Source organism: Pangasianodon hypophthalmus, chromosome 4 (genome assembly GCF_027358585.1).
Source record: "Pangasianodon hypophthalmus isolate fPanHyp1 chromosome 4, fPanHyp1.pri, whole genome shotgun sequence".
NCBI classification, from domain to species: Eukaryota; Metazoa; Chordata; class Actinopteri; order Siluriformes; family Pangasiidae; genus Pangasianodon; species Pangasianodon hypophthalmus.
In genome coordinates this window covers 26,388,871-26,410,851 of record NC_069713.1, presented here as the reverse complement: position 1 = coordinate 26,410,851, position 21,981 = coordinate 26,388,871, and the positions used below count along the sequence as shown (strand labels likewise).

Below are 21,981 nucleotides of genomic sequence, written 5' to 3'. Positions count from 1 at the left end.
AAAGTATCTCATCCGTTGCCAGCTGTCAAGAGTTGTGTGTGAGGAGTAGTAAAACCAGTACCAGAGGATTCTAGTGACTGGGTTCGGATATTGTATAAGGGATGATCAGGTAGGAGGGCCTAGTCCAAAGATTGCTTTGAATATGAAGATTAGGATCAGCATTAGGATTAGGATTAGGATTTGTACATGTATAATTGTATGATGGAATGTATAATTGTTTTAAAGATGATTACAGGATTTTGAACAGCAGTAGAAGGAGTTACAATAATGCCATCTATAACAAGACAGAGGTTGCTAACTTTATCAAGGGCTACCCTGATTCTTACCAGCATAATCTCTGACTTATATGGGAAAGTTTGAAATCATCCAGTGTGTTATGCTCTGTAGGCAGTTGTTTAAAGCACAAGGTGAAAGAGAAGCATTAGGTTTTGTTCTGAGGAAAGAAATGGAAGATAAAACCATGTTGGTGAATAATGGAGATGAAGGGAAGTATGTGGATATTAAAATAAAGAGGAACCAAATGCAGTACTGAGATCTAATGGTATTGATAAGGCCAGGGTCAGCAGAAAGCAATCTAATTTTTGATGCAATTTGCACACACAGGTTTTATTTATAAAATATTTTTATGATGTGTTCACTATTCTTTGATCTGTGTACACTTAATCTGGCCTTTGTTACCCTTTGTGTTCAGGTCAACCTTGCAGTGAAAGAGATGCAATTAGCATGCACTTCAATTTTCCTGTATTTAGTATTATAGTAAGTTTAAGAACATTCACTCAGCATTCATCTGGGATGGATGTTCAATGAGCAAGCTGAGAAACTCCCTAACAACATTAGGAACACAACTATCTCCCAGTCAACACTGAAATTACAGAAGGAAGAATACAAGTACAGAGTACAAAAGTAAGTGAGATTAGCACTCCAACAGAGTAAAGATTCAGACTGACACAGAATGATCAGTCAATGAAATTTCAGGCAGGGATTGGAAGGGATTGGAAGCCAAGCTAATTTGAACCTAATTTCAAATCATAACATAGCAGGAGTTTAAAACTGAAGTGACGATTTAATGATTCTAATGAATGAAAATTTAGCCCAGCACTACAGAGATCACACATTATTTACATTATAACAGATTATTTATATTGTATTATTATTTATATTATAACAGATTACACCAAAAGTGTATTATTATTATTATTATTATTATTATTTTGGCTTGATTTTTTATTAAAATACTGGCAAACTAAATGGAATCACTACCATATCTGGTTTGCAACTTGTTACCTACCCTGGGTCTGTGTGGTCTTCAGGCAGGTTTAAGCATCATGAGAGTGAATGTCAAGCACAACTGTTTCTAAAGTGGTTTAGTAAGTAAGGAGAGCAGGAACATCACCTGAGGATTTTGCACTGACAATATCATAGACAGCAGGAGATCATGTATAGCACAGCAACATGCTGTAACAGACTGTTGTATTTGATATATCACATGTATGACAATCATAATCATACAATATGAGACTATACTACACTATACACTATAATAAAAGCTTAACTTAAAACTGGAGAGTTTTGAGGGCATAGAGCCCTGAGATATCAGCACACTTTTATCTACATGGAAAATGTTTAAACACTGTCAGCAAGGTTATACTACAGCCAGGGGTTAGTTAAAAAAAAATCATAGGTACTGACACGGAGTTAGCAGCTTGCCAGTGTACCTTCCAGCTAGCAAAGCATTACAATAATCTAGAGGTGCTAGGTCAGCATTGCATGATGTAGTTTCTCTGTACATTTTATAGCTTGGCAGTCTGGGGAAGCCTGTCCTAATAGTGTGGCCCAAGTATGCAAAAACCTGTGGAACTGAAATCGAATTCCAAAGGTTTTTGCATACTTGGGCCACACTATTAGGAATTTAGAGGAATTGAAAACCCATCAAATTTTAACATATATTCAGTAAAGCTGGTTCCTACCAGGTTTAGCAAGAGCAGCTTTGTTTAAATAGTAAAACATTGCTTTACATCCAAAACTTACGCATTCCACAGTCTTAATGACTTAATGACTCATTCAAGTTGTGTACAGTCAATCCGATCATAAAACAAGCATACGCAAATTCCACCAAGAGTTATTACCTTATTTATCAAACTCATCTGTGGTGTATCTATATAATCAAATAATAAAAATAAATATTGTCAATAATTATATCAAGCAAATGAAGTAGAGTTAAACAAAAAATAAAAATATAAAATTATGTTAATAATCTCATTCACATACCCTGTAACCTCATACTAGACTACAAGTAGGATAATGGGGTTCAGTTTCAACCTGTAATTTGTAACTGTAATTTAGAGGAACTCATTCACCATTATCTGTGTTATAGCTACATTTGGCTACAAGAGGCATCAAACAGGTTTGAGGTTGAGGCTGAGGTCATTACATAAATATTACATTCGAGAGTTATAAAGTATAATTCACTCTGACCACAGATTGTATCAAAGGGAGACCTTCTTAAATTATGTAATTCATCACACTACAAATGACAAAAACGATACAATTATAGTCTCTATATAGGCTCTAGAAGCAAGCTGGAATTATCTTAACTTTAAAGGTGTTTAAAGTTATTTAAAGTTGTGTAAATAAATCCTTTGTTAAACAAATTTTATTAATTTAGTAAAGATACTTTTTAACAGTGAAGATGAACGTATATTGTTTCCAAGCTTCCCTTTGCAGAGAGGAACCAGACAAGGTTGCCCCATCAGTATTTTTCCAACACCACAATCTTAACTGTACAGTTAGCTGGACACATGTTATAATAAAATGCATAAATAAAATGTTCCAGATAGGTCTCACTGAATCTACTACATGCATAGAATCCCTTCCTAATGCCAAAGACAATTTTCTTAACTCATTCTGGCATAGCCCACTGACACTGTCAAGAAAAAAATGAATAAACTTTAGATCGTTTACTTCCAATCTTCCTGTCGTTATATCTCCTAGGCATCCCATCCACAACCTCTATCCTTAACTACCTCAGAAAGACCGTCCTGATAGCCTTATTAATCAACAAGAAGACTACTGTATATTATTGAACTGGAAAATGAGGGGGGAAAAAACACACTAAACTGTTCAATCTTCTTTGAGTATTGAGTATATTTCTTTGGGAAAAATATACAACCTCTGATAATATTTCATATTCCAATATTATAATATTTTAATATCTCATAAATATTTCAGCAAACTTGCCATCTATTCATCACTACTATTGTTACAACCCAGTCTAGGGTCAGGCCATAACAGCACTTAAAAAAAACCCACTAAGATTTAGATAAACCCCTGTGTACTCTGCAGATACCCTATTCTTACTAAATAAACAAGTAAATAAATAAAAACAATTGAAATGCGGTCCTCCTTAGAGGGCTGGAGGTGATTGGGATTTAAAAAAAAAGGTATTGCTTGGATCCAGAGTATGTTCAGCAGTCTATTGGTGCCTTTCTGTTTACTATGCTTCAGAAACTTCCATCCCTACTGTTTGAACTATTCAGTGCCCTTGGCACAAGGATATATTGAGTCATGGAATAAACAATAGTCTGATTCCCCCATCGTGTGTATCAGATCTGATCCTTTCTTTTAGATGGACCTCTTGCTCCATAGCCAATTTACTGATGATCATAGCCAACATTAATGACGATCACTGATACTTAGACTTTCTTTTGCTGACTGAAATTGGCAACAACCACAAGACTATTTAGGGGAATATTTACGGGAGTCCTTCTTGATATAAAATCTGCTCTGTTGAGAGTTGTCATTGATCACCTGTTGGCTATTGACGCCGGTTTTCCGCTTGTCCTTGACCACAGTGTAGAAGGTGATGACCCTTTTTTTTGTTACTAAAGTACTTGTCCACATACCTCATACATGATTATGTTCCACCCTAAAAATATGAAAACCAAATGCATATATCAGTACTTCTCATCTAACAATAGATTAATTTCTGAAAAACTACGCCTACTCTAGGCTCCAACCGATTCCTTCTGGTACAGATATGTTTAAGTATGTTTAATCAGTTAGGTTCATTCCTGATTTACTGATGGACAGGTGGTTACGGGGTTCCATCCCTTTGAGAGGTTTATCAATCATCACAGAGAGAAGCCATGCATCCAGGTGGGATAAACGAAGAGCATATTGTCCAATAAATGTTGAGATGTTTTTTTTCTGTCCAGAACGCACTGACCCACAATCTTTTCTCTCCCAGGGAAGCCATGTGTTCGGGCAGGACCCAAAATGACGTGTTAGCTGACCCAAAAAGCTTGTTGTCCAAAAAGTGTTAATGTTTCTTCCCATTAAAACAGGAAGTACACAAACAAAGAACACACACTAAATGACTGTGGGGGCACGGGCATGGTCGTGCGTCAGCTATGGATGGAGAGGAGGCGGGACGAACGAGCAGGTAATGCGTGATGATTCTCACCTGTGTTATATTAGCCCAAGTTATTTACATTTAAGTCCCTCTCCAGGATCCATCAGATGCAACACCAGTCCCTCCTCAAGCTGTGCACGGAGAAGGAACAGCACTTCCAGGCCCTGCTCCAAACACAGGCAGAGGATCAGCAGGGTACTCCAGCAGCAGCCCCATTCTTCAACCTCTTCGAGTGTGAGGAAGTGTGGGGCTGGCCAATGTCACAGTCCACAGTCTGCCGCTACTGTCGGGAGAAGTTCAGCTTGCAGCCCATAAACTTCTGGTCGCGAACCTGCTGGAGTACCCGCACCTAAAGTAGGCTATCTTGCAATGGGTCAGCCTCACCCCTGAACAGCGCCGTCAGTGCTTCCGCTTGCTTATGCTCAGTGAGCTTGGTCACCCATTTGCCTTCGCCCAGCAGCTCTGAGACACCTGCTGAAGATGGCTGCTGGCAGAGGAGCGTGGCGCCATGAACGTTGTCAACCTAGTAGTGTAGGGCGTGGTAGGGTGTAAGTAAAGGGTGTGTGCAGCGTTGGCTGGGGAGGCATTGCCTGGGCCATCGACCTCAGCTCCACGTCACGAAGACACAGAGGGTGGGGAGAGCTCCTTCTGCCCACCCTTCAGGGGTGCGAATTTAAAAATTTTTGAAATAAAAGAGAAATTGAAAATACAGTCCTGCTCACCATTATTGGCACCCATGAAGTTTAAGTACTTCCTGAAAAACATTAATCAAGTGAAACAGCTTTTTTCTATAAAGAACTTGTGTTTGATACAAAAGAGCAAATGATAAACAACATTTTAAAACAAAAAAATGGGAGAAAAAATAGAAAAACTTAAAGCTTGCTGTGACACTGGTATTGGCACCCTTTACTATAAATCAGTATGGAAATACATTTTGATTCACCTGTGGTAAATCACAAATGAGAATCACCTGTGATAAATTGTCAGTGCCCATGTGACATATATTAGCCACTGAATGATGACTTCAGTGTTTTAAAAAGCCACATGTTACTCCCTGTTCCTTTGTCATAATGGAGAAGACAAAGGAGCTGTCTGAGGACATCAGAAGTGCTATTATTAGCAAACACAAGACCTCCAAAGGGTATAAGGCCATCTCCAAAGACCTTGGTATCCCTGTTTCAACAGTGTGCAATGTTATTAAGAAGTTTTCCAAGCATGGAACTGTCAAGAACCTCCCTGGACATAGGGGAAAGAGGAAAATCGATGAGAGAACTCTTCGAAGGTTGGTGCGAATGGTGGAAAAAACACCACTTCTAACATCCAAAGACCTGAAGTCCAACCTGGAACAGTCTGGGGTCATAGTTTCAACAAGTACTATACACACTAAACCAAGCAGGGCTTCATGGGCGAAGGCCAAGGAAGACACCATTGCTGAAGAAAAGACATAAAAAGGAACAACTGACCTTTGCCAAAGAGTATCTGGACAAACCACAATTCATCTGGGAAAATGTTCTGTGGACAGATGAAACAAATATAGAGCTTTTTGGCAATGCACACCAACAGTTTGTTTACAGATGGCACAATGAAACTTATAAGGAAAAGAACACCCTACCAACAGTTAAGCATGGTGGAGGATCCATAATGCTGCGGGGCTGCTTTGCTGCGTCTGGTACTGCAGGCCTTGACCGTATCACAGGAATCATGAAATCAGAGAATTACCAAGAGATTTTAGAGCGAAATGTCCTACCTAGTGTAAGAAAACTTGGTTTGAGTCAAAGATCATGGGTCCTCCAGCAAGACAAAGACCCAAAGCACACATCCAAAAGCACACAGGAATGGTTGAAAAGGAAAAAATGGACTATTTTAAAATGGCCAGCAATGAGTCCTGATCTCAATACTATTGAAAATCTTTGGGGTGAGCTGAAATCTGCCATTGGGGAAAAGATCCCTGCAAATGTTCAAGAGCTTGATCAAACTGCAAAGGAAGAGTGGGAGAAAATAACAGCAGAGAAATGCAAGAAGCTTATAGATGGCTACAAGAAACGTTTGGAGGCTGTCATTGCTGCGAAAGGGTGTGCAACCAAATATTAAGGAAGGGTGCCTTTATAGCTGCCCATGACGTTTTTTCCTGTTTCTTCTTTGAAATTACTACATGCAAGTTGAAAAACAATGTTCTTTGTTTAATTACTTTGGACCTCCAATTAAAAAATCCCGATGATATAATTTTGGTACATTTTCATTTATTCCTGAAGATATTGTACAGGTTATGCAAAAAATGAAGGGGTGCCAATAATGGTGAGCAGGACTGTAGGTCTAAAATTATTCAAAACTGTAGGGTCTAAATTTGACCTTTTAAGAAAGGGATGAACAATGGCATGTTTCAGATAATTTGGAACAATACCAGTTTCAAGACATTTATTAATAATTAGAATAAGACTAGATCCAACCACATCAAACATTTGTTTAAAAAGACGTGGGGGAACAACATCAAGGTGAGAACCAGTAGGTTATAGCTGACCCACAATATCTTGTAAAAGAGAAAAGGAAATAGGTTCAAATTGGCTTAAAACACCAACACCAGTAGGGGAACAGAAGGATTATAAGCAGAGGGAACAATATTCAGTCTAATATCCCTAATCTTGTCCACAAAAAATTGAAGAAAACTTTGACAAGTACATAAAGTCTCAACTGGGTAAACACTAACAGAAGGATTTACAACAGCATTTACAGTAGTGAAAAGTATTCTTGGTCTATGACAATTTTTTTTCAACGAGATCAGAAAAATGCTTAGACTTAGCAGCTCTCACAGCTCTCTGAAATTGAGTTAACGTCTCCTTTAAGATTTCATAGGAGACTTGAGGAGAAAGAAAATGGAAAATCTTTTTCCATTTTCTTTCAGCTCTCCTACAGGCCTGTCTGAGGGCATTGGTTGTGTCGTTTAGCCAGGGCCCAGACTTAGGTTTATGATGTTTAGCCTACAGTGAAGCCACAGAGTTTAAAACATTAGTACAAATAGAATTAAACAAACCAAGGTGCTCTTCAGCACACAAGTCATGAAGAGAGAGATCAAGAGACTGAGATACCTCATTGAACGCTGCCGAAAAATCACCACTGGTGATAGTCACATACAGACAAGCCATGGGATTTCAATGTCACAGACAGACAAGCCATAGGATAACACAAGATCAAGAGTATATCCTTGAATTTTGAAGAATTTTGACAGACATAGACATTAAAATCCCCTTAAAAATGAAATTAGAATAAAAAATCTATCAAAATTAGTAAAGATTCTCCCTAAAGAACTCACTGATAAAATCTTTGTGAAATCTAGGTGGTCGATATATCAATGCAATCACCAATGGGCTGCCCAGTTCCAGTACAAACATTTGAAGTTCAAAACTACAGTAGGCATCAGTCATTAAAGTCCAGCAGAAGAAGTTTTGTTTAAATATAGAAGCCAGCCCTCCGCCACAACCTGATGTATGAGGACAATTGAAATATTTACAATCAGTGGGTACAAGTTCAGAAAATGGGCTTAAGTCCCCAGCAGTAAACCAGTAGACCTGAACATGGCAATGTCAAAGAACTAATAGTTGCACTCTCTAGTGCCATGGTTCTCAAAATGGGGACCAGGGATCACAAGAGAACATTTCTGCTGAACATTTGTTCACAAGAGAACAAATGATTTATCACTGGAATGCCCTCAGTTCTAGAAATTCTAGGGGAATTACTGATGTAGCTGGAGTTAATAATTTTATCCACATAAAATTTAGTCCTTGAGATAAGTTGTCTCTGATTAAGATTCTGTGTCTTGTGGTCTCTTTCATTTAAAAAAAAACTTCCATGGAGATTATACAATTAAATTAATACTGTCATATTTATGTATTTGCAATATTTAAAATTGCCCTCAAATGGTATTCCATAGTTTTTTTGAGTGCATTTACAGCCCAAAACATTTTGGGGAATTTCAGGGTGACATATTGTGGTTACAGCTGGGACTTAATAGTGCTCCTTACTCAAGCCAATATTGCACCATGAAAGTTTGGAATTACATGTAACTGAGACATGCCTCTGTTTTTGGCAAGGTCACATCCCCCACCCCTCTCTCTGCCTGTGCACGCAACTCCTGTGGAACTGTCCAATTTTGGCATTAACTTCTTACTATGAATACTCTGAATAACTCTGAATATGGCTCCTGAGAGCAACTCGGACTGGTTTGTGGGCATCTTCTGATATTTTCTGGTTTTCACTGGGACTGGAAGCTGTTTAGATTAAGGAGCTTGGGCCAAATTCAAATCTACCAGGGAAGTATGTGTGTCAGAACTGACATTTATGCTCAGTTATGGCAGTAGATGTTACAGTGTCCTTCAGATGGTCACTGCCAAGGCAATTTTCCAAGAAATTTAGACACTGTCGCAAGGTTAGCACCCTACATATTACAGTGTGGTTTATGGGTCAGTACAACTCAAGTTTAGAAAAGCAGACATTTGTGTAGACGGAATACCCAATCCAAAACAAAGAGTGGCAAATTAGTGGGAATTTCTCCTAATAATAGCAGACTAAGCAGTAACAGTGCATGCTATGTAGAAGGAGTGCAAACTCTATGATGCTTAGCAGCTCATGTTAGCCACAAGGTCCATTAGCCAGTTAACTAACAGAATCCACCAGAATATTGGACATTCTAAGGCTGAAAACACAGAGGCAGGACCAGCTGTAACAATGGGCTTAAAAAAACAGAAGGAGAACTTAGTGGAGGTAAATGATAAATAATATCCGTTTAGTGCAGGCAAAGCAGAGAAAGTGCTAAGCGGATAGCTCTAAACTGTGTTCACAGAGTCTGACGTGAGCATGTGAGATAGAAAAAGGGAATGATTGTTGAATACTATTTCATACGTCATCACATGACCGTTTTGGTACAAGGGATGATAAACACCACCCCTGGCAGACAGGAGGGATAAAATACAACAATGTGATCAGAGGAGACAGCATCTTAATCTGAGACATTGCTTATCTAATGTTGCAAGTAGTTCACTTGTAGGTGATTCACTGAAAGAATTTCTGTCATTTCTACAATAAAATACTGTGTTCAAACCAGGATAATCCTTTAAATTTTTTACAGTTTGATACTGTAGCTTGCTTGGTATTCTGGTAACTACACAGTAAAACATTCAGTATCATTAACATTACTCTAAAATGAGGCATCAAAAGTATTTACCTGAAGCAAACTGGCATTTTGTTTTTTCATGTTTCATTTCCTCAAAATTTAGTAATATGGTGGCCCTAAAGTGCAAAACACATTATCAAACCAACAGCAAATAACACAAAAGCAAAACTAAAACCACAACAGCAAAACCAAAAACACAACAATAACTCAAAACGGAAAGGGTAGGTCGTTATTGAATATCACATGCTCGTTTCTGATTGGACACAGGGTATGACTATCAAAGTGAAAAGGAATTATGCTTTTTCAGTCTTCTGTTATCTTAGCCTAGCAAAACCGGTTGAAGTTCTTTCCTTCTGTTTCACACATTGAAATGTTTTGCCCTTACTGTGGCACGTAAAATTTTATGGGTACGGCTTTTAGATACTTAGCAGTAATGGTGCTGAATTCAGGAAGCAAGCGTCCACGAGCTCCTACACAACCAAAGCAACTAAACTTTCCAGAAAACAACCATTATAATAAATCAGTAACAAAACAAACACACATTGATTCACACAACCATTATAATAAATCAGTAACAAAACAAACACACATTGATTCACAGTATCTATGAGTATACTGGCTGAAAGTTTTTGTATTTATTCTTTTATATTTAAAAATGGCTAAAAACAATCAAGTTTAAATTTATATTATTATATAAATCAAAGCACTAGATCTGTCAATATAATTGAAGCAGTAGGCTATTTTGATGCATTGTGAAAGGGAAATTTCAAATTAATAGACAATCAAAGCCACTTATATCAGTTCACAGTGACCTACTCTATGCTCAATTAATCAATTAATAACAATAATAATAATCATCATCAATTAATTTTACTGTAGAATGTTAAAGTAATTGCTCTCCAAAGTCACATGATCTGTCAATATAATTGTGCCAGTAGGCTATTTTAATCCATTATAAACTTGACAGATCTTGTGACTTTGAAGAGCAATTACTTTAAACTCCCTAGTGAAAAAAAGTATACTTTATTGTATTTGTAATATATTTCCTGTTTCAATAGTACATTGCAAATATACTAACAAAAAATTGTACTAACTTTAAATATATAAAAAGTGTATTACCACCATGCTTTTGCCTATTTTTACTATACAACTTTTAACACACTTTAAAATAATTGTAATTTAGTATATTTTCTAAAAATATATTTTACAAAAATAAACTTGAATTGAAAGTTTTTTACATTTTTTTAAAAGTGTATTTATTTGCACTTTATGTAAATATATTTTAGTATTATTTTTAACTGTGTGCTGAAAATGACCATTGTAACAATGCATTTAAAGTATACTTTCAAAGTACATTATTAAATAACTTGAAGTTGTAGTATACTTTAAGTTAAATTAAGGGGGGTGCGATGTTGGAAAAGGGTATGACGGAGATTTCAGGGAAAAAAAGAGGCAGAAACTCGGTGAACAACCCGACAAAAAGTTTTACTTCCAACGGCAACAGTAACAATTCTTGGGAGGAAGGAAGTTCTCCTTCTTTCAGTGATGACGAGCACGGCAAGTCATGGATGGTAGCAGGCCCAGATTGGCTAATCGGGAGCACCGGGAGGATTCGGGGGGCCGGTCTGTTTTTTCACTGCTTTGAAGACACTCTTAATTAATTTGTAATGTACTTGTAATACAAAAAAAGTACACTTTAATATCACTAATCAAGCATGCAATTATCTTACACATGCATATACTTAAAGTGTACTAAGTATACTTGAAGTTGATCCAATTTAGCACCTAAAATTACACTAAATACACTTAAAGCTTTACTACAATTTAATTACAACTAAAATATACTTAGCACAATATTAGTTGTTCCAAAATAGCACACTTCAAGTTATCTAATCATTAACACACTTGAAGTATACTGACAATTAGTCTGGCTACAAGTATACTTAGCATTTTTTTTTTCACTAGGGCTTCTACAGTAGAATTAATTCATCTTTATTGTGAGCAATGTTTTACAGTTTGATACTGTAGCTTGCTTAGTATTCTGGTAACTACACAACTAAAATATGCAGTATCAGTAACATGAGGCATCGAAAGTATTTACCTGAAGCAAACTGGATTTTTTTTTTTCTTCATCAAAATTTAGTATAACTTGACTGATTACTTAAGTAAACCAAATGGAGAGAAGGATCGGAAAAGCTAGGTAATGCTAGCCTAGCTAGGTAGCTAACATTTGCTTCCTGCCTGTTATTTTAAATAAATAACCCATATACTATAGCTTGCTTTCAGTTGCTGTTTTTTTTTTTTACTATATACTATAGCTTGCTTTCAGTTGCTGATTCTATCACAGTACTTGTCATTGTTCATTTTATCAGGTTCTTACTGTGTAATTTGAAATGTTATGTTTGTTTGATTTCATTTGAACTGAAATAATTGCTTTAATACACAAATTTATATCCGATTCGTTTTTTAGGATTTTTGACTATTTAAAATTTATTCAATATATTAAATCAACAGTGCAGGCATGCTTTTTATATTGTAAAACACTGCTACTAATTTTGCAGTCAGTATAATGTTCCATTGCCATAAACAAACATCACAGTAACTATGCTGTAAATATTAATTACAGTAACAACTTGACAACTCTGCTGCTAGTAAGATAATGTAAGTATACAAGATTATTTTTTTACAGTGTAGCCCTTTTCTCAACCATGCCACGGGGAGGCATAAAGATTGGTTTCCAGGTGATAATTAAAAATTTCATTGCTGACAGGCAATGGTGCCCTGAAGATTCAACAAACTTAACAGCAGCTTGCCTCTCTATGGGGGAGAAAGAGTAATGTGATTATGACAAGCTGTTCAGGTCTGTTCTAGGAGTAAGGTCTTTCAATCAGGCCATTCAATCAGGCCTGAAAAAACAAAGATGAGTATATGTTTTTTAAGCTTCCTGTTTTATGTACCATGCATCTGTCTTTTTAGCATCTTTATAGCGTCTGCATTTGCAGTACCTATTGATTAGCAGAGAGATTAAGCAGTTAGGCTTACCCTGCATAACCTCTGTCTCCCTAATATGCAGCTGTTTTAATAAGAATCAGTCTTTTAGCTAACAGAAACACTGCTCTAATGAAGCTTTCCTCCCTAGGGTGGTCTTGTAAAAGTAGCGCAATGGCAACGTATATGTCCATTTGATTTCTAATGATACTACAAGGTCAAAAAACAGCTAAGGACATGCTTCCCACCATTACATGTGACATTTAATCCCACAGCTTGGTACTGAATGGAAATCACGGGTAGACACTATAGCTGTAATATTTAATAATGAACTGCACTACTATATTATTAAGCTATTACAGCTATAGTATATAGTATACAGTATATACATATATAGGTAGACAGATGAGGCATTTGGATACTGTGTACTCTTTGACGGAACATTTATAATAAATAACTGCTATAGTTTTACAGGGTGTAACCTCAGAATCTGTCTGTGCTTTGTAATATTGATCTCAGGTGAAAATATGTAATATTTTAATAAAAGTCAGGCATTTGTAGACATAAACATTTTATTTCCTCAGTTCAATCTGAGAATTTAAAAAAGGTCAAAACTTTCACCCATTCTTGTGTTGCATCTCTTGATGTGTCTTGTGCTAATGAGCAGAATGGAGCAAATTCAAATCCCAAAACTGCCAGAGAACCACCACTGGACCTCTGAGCACTGTCCTCTCAAATGACTGATCAATAATGAGAATGTGATGATTAATAATAAGAGAGCATAAAGAATTGAGAGGAACAAGAAGTGCAAAACTCTTCTACACTATTCTTTCTGTCCTTTATAAACAGCAGCTAAATAACTCTCGTTGGTGGCTCAGACCTATTATTGGAAAATGACATATAGCTTCAGTGTTGCCAAGCCAAGCCTAATAAACATTTTTAAGATAGACCGCTTTATCAAAGGTTTGAATAAGCAGAATGCTTCATTGAGTTGGTGCACACAGCAGTGAATTTACACTTTCTCCCTCTCTCACTGCAGACAAGGCTATTGTTGTGCCATGTGCATGCCAGATCTGACACTTATTCTGTGACAGGTGTTCTGTTTAGTCTGACGCTCCTCTGGTTGTTTTCACAACTTTCTCAACGGCTTTTTAGCACTCATTAAAAAAAGGTTTACAATCAAGCATTTAATTAAGGATTTTGGGCAGCTTCTTTCCTGGCCATCACTCTGCTGGCAGGCTATGTTAAATGGATTTTATGCAAGGAAAAACTGGGAAGCATTTTTGGTGTTATGAGCAGTAAACACAACAATATACCTGTTTACCACAGTAAATCACAAGCTCAACATCGCCAGATTATACTGATCTGCCCTGTTAATAGGTTTCCATTTTGCATAGAATACAGTTTAAATAAATAAATAAATAAATATAGCTGCAAGCAGCAATTATGGTGCCAAGCACAACAGAGGCAAAATTTGCTGTGCCGCTTGCCACAGATTTCTCAGGCACCTTCAGGGCATATATGCCAATTTGAGTTAAAATACTGATTATTGAAGTGATGTGACAGTAGTGATTATTTTATGCTAAATAATCCACAAACCATAAGGAGAAATACTTGATGTGTACAATTTCATATAACTTTTGACCAGTAGATGCGCTGTTATCAAACTGATATGCCATTGTCTGGGGAGGTTTCAATGGCACATATAAAGTTTCATCACAATAAATCAAACAGTTACACAAATACAGCCTTGGGTTTCTCTGAAAAACCACATTATATAAATCAATTCACACACATGTAAAACATGACAGTGCCACCTGGTGACTGATTTTTTTTTTTTTTTTTTGCACAAACTGCTACGCCCAAAAGGCAAAAATGTCCATAGTGTTTTGAGCAGTCTTTGGTAATGTTGTATAAAAACTACTGAAATGTGATTGGCAGATGGTGGCCATGTTATTAAGATACACAGTTGTTCTCATAGTCAATGATGAACATGGACAAAGACGTTGCCTATTATTTATAACTTATTGCTGGCATGGACTGAAGATGATCTGAGTCGAATTTGGTGAAAATCAGATGAACAGTCTGAAAAGCCAAAATATCCTTTTTTCATATCTCATGAGCACTAGGTGGCGCTGTTCTGAAACTGTGCAGGTACCCTGAAGTCATGATGGTCAGTATGACATATACTAAGTTTGGTCTGAATATGCTAAAGCATTACAAAGATATAGCCTCACATCCATTTCAGCGTGCTGATCATCGAATTTGCTTGGATGTCATTTGAGAATCGTTTGACTAATCAACTTGACTTTGATAACTTTTTGTCGGCATGGTCTGAGGATGATCTGATTTTCATGAATATCAGACAAATGATCTAGGAGGAGTTTGAAAAAGTAGGTTTTTCAGAAAATTCAAAATGGCGGAAATATTTTCATGACAGAAAATGATGTCATAGGGTGCATCCGACTTGACACAAGCCAAGGAATCAGAGAAAAAAAAAATTTTGTTTCTATCCCTAAAGTTATTAGCATCAACATGAGTGCAAATTTGAGGGTTTGAGATAGCAAGTCCAAATTTGCTATGGTAACATTTCAGCCTGTGTGCCAAATTTCATAACTTTCCTATGTATGGTTCTGTGGGCTCCCATAGACTCAAAGTAGAAGCAGAAAAGCAGAATAATAAATATAGCTGCAACCAGCAATTACGGGGCCAAGCACAACAGAGGCAAAGTAAGGAGATAAGCAAGCATCACAGCATGGTCTTGATTTACATATCACGTTTCAGTGCAACAGGCAGTAGTGTTGCCAAGATATTGAATAAAACCCCAAGTCAGTGCGTTATATGGAAACGGTTTGAGATATCAAAATGTTTTTTTGCCAGCATACTCTGATGATGACCTATGTGAAATTTTGTGAAGATTGGATAAATAGTCTAGGAGGGCTCCAAAAAAGTAGGTTTTTAACATGACTCAAAATGGCAGACAGACAAAATGGCCTTTTGAGGAAAAATGTTTATCGCTGGTTTTGGACCGACATTTCAGTTTGGTCTAGCAACACGAAATCCATAACTTATTGCTGGCATGGACTGAAGATGATCGAATTTGGTGAAAATCGGACGAACGGTCTGGAAAGCAAAAATTTGCTTTTTTCATATCTCGTGAGCACTAGGTGGCGCTGTTCCGAAACAGAGCAGGTACGCTCAAGTCATGATAGCTATAACATATACGAAGTTTGATCTCAAGTCATGATGGCTATGACAGTTTTGTCTGAATACGTTAAAGCGTTACGGAGATATATCATATGTCACTTTCGGCGTGCTCATCATCAAACTCGTTTACACGTTACTTGAGAATGGTTTGATTAATCAACTGGAATTTGTTGGCATGGTCTGAAGATGATCTAATTCAATTTCTGTGAAAATTGTACCAACGGTCTAGGAAGAGTTCGAAAAAGTAGATTTTTCAGGAAATTCAAGATGGCGGGCAGCAAGTTCAGCTGACCATGGCGTAATTGGTATCATTATTCTCGCATGACCCAAGGGATCTAGCGAGACCAGTGACATGACAATAAGCAAAAGGAGTCAAAAGCTATTAGCATTTTTTTGAAATTGCATTATAATTTTTAACAACAAGGTGGCATTGTTCTGAAACTGTGCAGCTGACTCACCATGGCTCAACTCACAATGGCTATGACATAGTTTGGTCTGAATAGGCTAAAGCATTATGGAGATATAGCCTCACAACCATTTCGGAGTGTTCGCCATCAAATTTGTGAGCGGAAGAAGAAGCAGAATAATAATAAGAACACTAATGAAAACAATAGGTGCCTACGCACGCATGGATGTCTGAACAGCTGAGTCACTGGCAGTCTTCAAACGACGTCTAAAGACTTACCTCTTCCTAAAGTACTTAAATTAGCACTCTAAAAAATGTATTGTCTGAGCACTTGTCTATTACCACCCCAACTGAGTTTTTGGACTCATGGTATTCCTAGTTCGTGACCTAGTGAGCCAGTATGAGAATGTATTTTTTGATAGGCTTCAAAGCACTTTTGTAAGTCGCTCTGGATAAGGGCGTCTGCCAAATGCCATAAATGTAAATCTAAATGTAGGTCTCTTGTCCCTTTGCTATTATAGTGTTAAGCAGATATAGACAGTACTACTGACCATAAGAAGGCTACCAAGTTATTGACTGTTTAGGAAATATTAAGGGTGTGGGGGTGTGCAAATGCAGATACTTTATTTGGATATGCACCATAGATATGGCTCAAATGTAATGTAATGTAAAGGGTCCCGTTGTTCTGCCATTGCATATTCACATTTTAGAGACAGTAATAAAATGACCTGTTTGAATTTTTTTTTTTAATAAACAATGTAAAGATAGGCAGGTGATATTTCTATTTTGTCTCACTTCATATGACAGACAGTGATAAATTACCCCAGAAAATGGTCTGATGATTTATTCACGTTGGGCTCACCACTAACTTATCAAGAGCTGGTAAAGCTATATAAATATTACTTACAAAATTGAGGTTTTGGGCACTGTCATGCCAGGCCCTGTTGGGAGATACCACTATACTTACAGCACCTTTGGAGAACCAACAAACAAGGCCAGTGTCCAGCACAGTGCATTTGATGATTACATTTACATTTACATTTATTCATTTAGCAGACGCTTTTATCCAAAGCAACTTACATATGAGGAAATTACTCAGTGCAGCCCTGGCAAGTCAGTCTGAGGCACACAAAAGAACTGCACACCAGGAGATTAAGAGAAGAAGACGTGCGATGCTATAATGTCATTCTTCCCTACTAAGGGGACTGGATCAGTGCATTCACTGACCTAGTACTCGGTGTACTCATTAAACACCAAGAACACAATCCTCACACAACACTCCTCTTTTTATTTCCAGTTAAATAACCCCTCACTCCCCATTTTGTTGTACATAGAAACCTGTGTAGAAACTGTCTGAGATCAACAAGGGATCAGCCAGAGTTAGAGCTGAAAACATGACTTTGATATTGGTGAACAGATATGTCAAATCTCTGATTTCACACAAGCTGCTATTTGGCTAGTCGTCCATTGAAATGCCCTCGGGTGTGCATTTAAAAAACACAGAAGGATCATACATTCATTAAGCATCTTTAATGGTATAGGGTGCTGTGAGTATCCTGTGAGGAAATGAGTGATGTCCTAATCTAAATCTAAATCACATTAAGATCATCAATTTCAGTGGCGTTTGACAGAGTAGAGTACAATGCTGCTAAAGGAGCAAATTTCTTTTGCTCCTGTTCCTTATTCATCGACGGCTTTCTGGATTGAATGTGTACTGATATTCTGGATTGCATGTATTGAACTGTTTTTTGTCACGTCTTCTTTATAAAGGACATTGTTAGCTTAATGGAATTGTGCCTGAAGAAATAAAAGACACATCCATCAATAAATCAATTTAGTTTTTGCTAGTAACATTTTTAAATATATACATTCAGTCATAAATATTCTTACTTATATTTATTAAAAAGAATATAGTTGTTATAGTTATAGATGTTGTATAGTCACCTTTAGACAATGTACTGTAGTGTTAAATATCTGGGAAGACTCTGTTATGATGATGCATTTCTGCATGATGTGTAGTTTGCACGATGTATGATGCCTTTGCACCATAAATCACCTGGATACCATTTAGACATGTACTAAGCAAGATTTAACCAAGCAATTGTTTTATTAATTTTTGGCAATGCAATGAAATGTTTCTAAGGATTTCCCTGGTTTAGGGAAATATCGCTGGTATGATTTAAGCTTGAGATTAGGGTGTCGTGGAGGGTAAACACCATTAATATACCACTTTAAATATAAAACAGCATTTACTGACCTTTTTATAGTTTACCTTCACTTTTTGTTGTTGGATTAAAAATAAAAACAAGACGTAGTTGTCATATTACTTCACTCCTCATCCTTCATTTGCATAAACTGTTTAAATTTAATGCATCGTTTGACTCAACCCACATTATTGACAGCCACTATGCTTCCTGCTGCTCCAAATTACTATCTCTAATTAAAAGAATGAATAACGTCTGGCAGATTATTTGCATTGTATATGCTGTTTCTGTTCTTCATTATATTAAACTAAAATGCATTTATTTTCTACTGTTTAAAAAGGACAAACTGTATTGTTAATACAAGTAATTTCATGTCTTTACTAAACTGCATTATGAACAATAAATCAAACACAAAAACAGCATATAAAAGTCAACCGACCCAAGCATTTACATAGTAGGGGGTCTTTTACTGGCCTTTTTTAATAATATGGATCAAAATAAAGATTAATAGCGAATCATTTCTATTATGACACATCTACATGCTTCCCACACTTTCTCAGACTGAGAATAATCATTGTTTCTTGTAGTGTGTGGCACCAGAAAGACACAGCAGAAAGTAAATGAGTAACAATAACCAGTACTTCTGTAGCTGTATTAATATTAGCATCCTTATAATACATTCACCCTACCATGTGAGGATAAACAAACCCCCTCTGTGTGTACTTGGATATACTGTAGTTTTAGAAATTGGGCACTTCAGTTACCTTTTCTAATCTTCTATAAGGAAGGATATCTGTTTTTCTGACTTGCCTTTTGGGGACCGCACTATAAAAACAGCTCTGCTCTAACACTGCTTTTTTTTTTTTTTCTGTGTTAAGCTTTACTGCTGCAGCTACACTCAAATAGCAGTGCAATAAATAACTGTGCAGGATAATTTAATCAATTTCCTGAATTATTTGTGATCTTAATTTATTATTTTGTTTATGTTTTTATCCAGGCTGAAATTTCAGTCTTCAGTCTCAAGTTCAAGTCTGAGTAAATCAGTGTGCAACTTGAGTCCCCATGTGTGGCTCACAACCCTCTGCACATGGGTAATATGACAGGAGAAACTGCAGAGCTTTCTGGGAGTGCACGTCTCTGTAGTCCATCTGATGCAATGTTCTGTATCAGGCAGTTAGAACGGGAAGACTCTCCATCTTCTTCCTATAAAGAACATTTACACCAGAACGGTGGGTGTATAAGGAAGGTCTGCAGAATTGAGATAGCTGATTCTCACACCACCAGTGACCTATTCACTAACCTCCCATTTGGATGAAAGTTACAGATCATCCATATCTAATCTTCCATATTTATGAATAGCTTCTTCAGCTCATCAGACTACTTAACTGATCTGCATGTTAGACCTGCTGACTGACCTACCCCCACAGTTCATCTTTTTATGTCTGCGTACTATACCAAGTCAGTTTACATGAGAGACATTGCATTTCACATACACAAAAAATTTTTTTTGTTCTATTGTATACACTGCACTTTAATATTATTTGCTGCTGATAATCAGTTTTTTGCATAACATTATAAATAACATTAATGCAATATAGTTATTTATGCTAATAATTGTGTTGTCCTGTACTGGAATGCTGCTTGTTGTCAGCATTTAATAGAGTCATTAAATGTGTAAAGAAAGACGTAATATAAAAAATATACGCTTTGCAATAACTGAACACTCTCTGGCATACATAAGCAGAAGTGGTTGAGTGGCTACGTTTACATTCACATCAATATTCTGATATTAATCAGAATTGGGCAATATTCTAAATAGTATTGAGTCATGTAAACACCGCAATCCGACTGCCTGATTCAGATTAAGACAATATTCTGATTCCACAAATTCCAATTCCCAACCCTGGAATATGCCTGTTTTAATCAGAAATTTGTTGCATGCAAACACCTTATTCAGAAAATCCACTGAAAGGAGACATATGCACATGCTCAGTCCACAGGGAATTGTGGGTGCTAACAGATACTTAGCTGTAGGCTAGGTATTTAGGAATGGCAACTCAGACATACTTACAACAACCATGCATACAGGTATATTCAGATGCCTGTATGCATATAAACATTGTATTCAGAATATGGCTGCAACCCAAATACAGACCTTAAACAGAATTTGATGTGCATGTAAACATAGCCATTGGTGTCGAAATAATAATCATAACAATAATAAGCTATGCTGTATCCATCTGCGTCCATCCATCCATCAAGGTAGATGAACATAAGCTGAAATAAAACTGTCTTGTGTAGTACCTGGGTTTTCTTTAGTACATATTTTTAATTTCACTATGGCCATTATTCAGTCGCAAACCACTCTATTGCTAAGCTTTTATTGCTAAGCTCACAAGTTTGGCTTTGCTTCTTAACAGTGACATTGTACTTGACACAACATATTAAAGTTAAAAAATAAAGTAAAGAAAAAATCTGGTGGCTCTCATGCTGTGTGAGGCATTTTGCTGACATAGTTTGGGTTCAGTTGTCTTCTTCGAGGGAACAGTCAGCACAGATCAATACAAAGTCATTTTAACTGATCACTTTTATCCTATGATGAAAGGGCATCTGGTGTAAAAACTGTGCCAAATCAAATATGCGGATGAATGATCCACTGTGGCAACCCCTAACAGGAGCACCTGAAAGAAGATGAAGAACAACAACAACCTTTATCCAATCATGAAGCATTTCTATCCTGATGGGAGTGGTGTCTCTTATTTTGCAACTCTTATTTTGTTAAAAAGTATTCTCTACTACTAATTAAAAGAATATCTTTTAAAAGAATAGTGTTCCAGTGTACAGTACAGAGCCAGAGATGTGTAGAATCTGTCAATGTGCATGAAAGCTGTTCTGGTGGCTCATGGTCATATAGCATTGTACCATATAGGGACAGGTTATAAGAAAAACAGCATGAAGTAGCAGCTTCTGCAAACCCTTCAGAAAAATTTATTTAAACAGCTGTGCTCATCTGCTACATCTGCATTTCCTCCCCTTGCTCCCTCTCTATATTTACAAATGTAGATAAGTATTGATCAGAAACCCCTACCCTATCCATCTATTCTATTATGTGTGCCTGTCTTATATGTTTCCGTGCAAGGAACCAACAGCTCTTGGTTGGTTAATTCTACCTCCTCTATTGAAGCAGAAGTAATATTTATGAACCACTCAGGTGTTGTGTAATGTAAACAGGCTATATCTCTGACCCATGTTGAGCGAAGAAACAGGAATTGCCATGGATAGTCATCCATTCACTTTTGGTAATGTCATATTCTTCAGCTTTCTTTCTTCAGTGTCTGTCACTTTGTCTCACATCACTATCTCTGTTTTTGTTTTCTAAATAATACTAATTCAAAATGAGAAATGATATGGACTGACTCCATGCCATCTGATCAACATGTTAATATTGTTTGTTCTAAAAAGTGCTCAGTTAATTGATATACAGTATGTGTTATTCCACACCTACTGTGCAAACCAAAATACCTGTATCTCAAAATATTAATCGCCCTATCACTATGTAGATGTACAGAGCTGATCTCAAATCAGCACTATTGTTCTAACA

General features: G+C 36.8%; 1 protein-coding gene across 6 annotated transcripts in view; it reads right to left on the bottom strand.

Moving 5' to 3' along the window:
• The window catches only part of tnr (tenascin R (restrictin, janusin)), a 171,186-nt gene that overhangs the window by 128,072 nt on the left and 21,133 nt on the right, over positions 1-21,981 (bottom strand). The window contains exons 1-2 of one of the 6 annotated variants that reach the window (XM_034303944.2): positions 6,024-10,234; positions 5,875-5,923 (exon numbers count right to left, since the gene is read on the bottom strand). The exons of the other annotated variants lie outside the window; for them this stretch is intronic. The gene's annotated coding sequence lies outside the window, so the exon portion shown is untranslated. Of the gene's footprint in view, positions 1-5,874; positions 5,924-6,023; positions 10,235-21,981 lie in introns of those variants that run through there. 6 annotated transcript variants of the gene reach the window in all.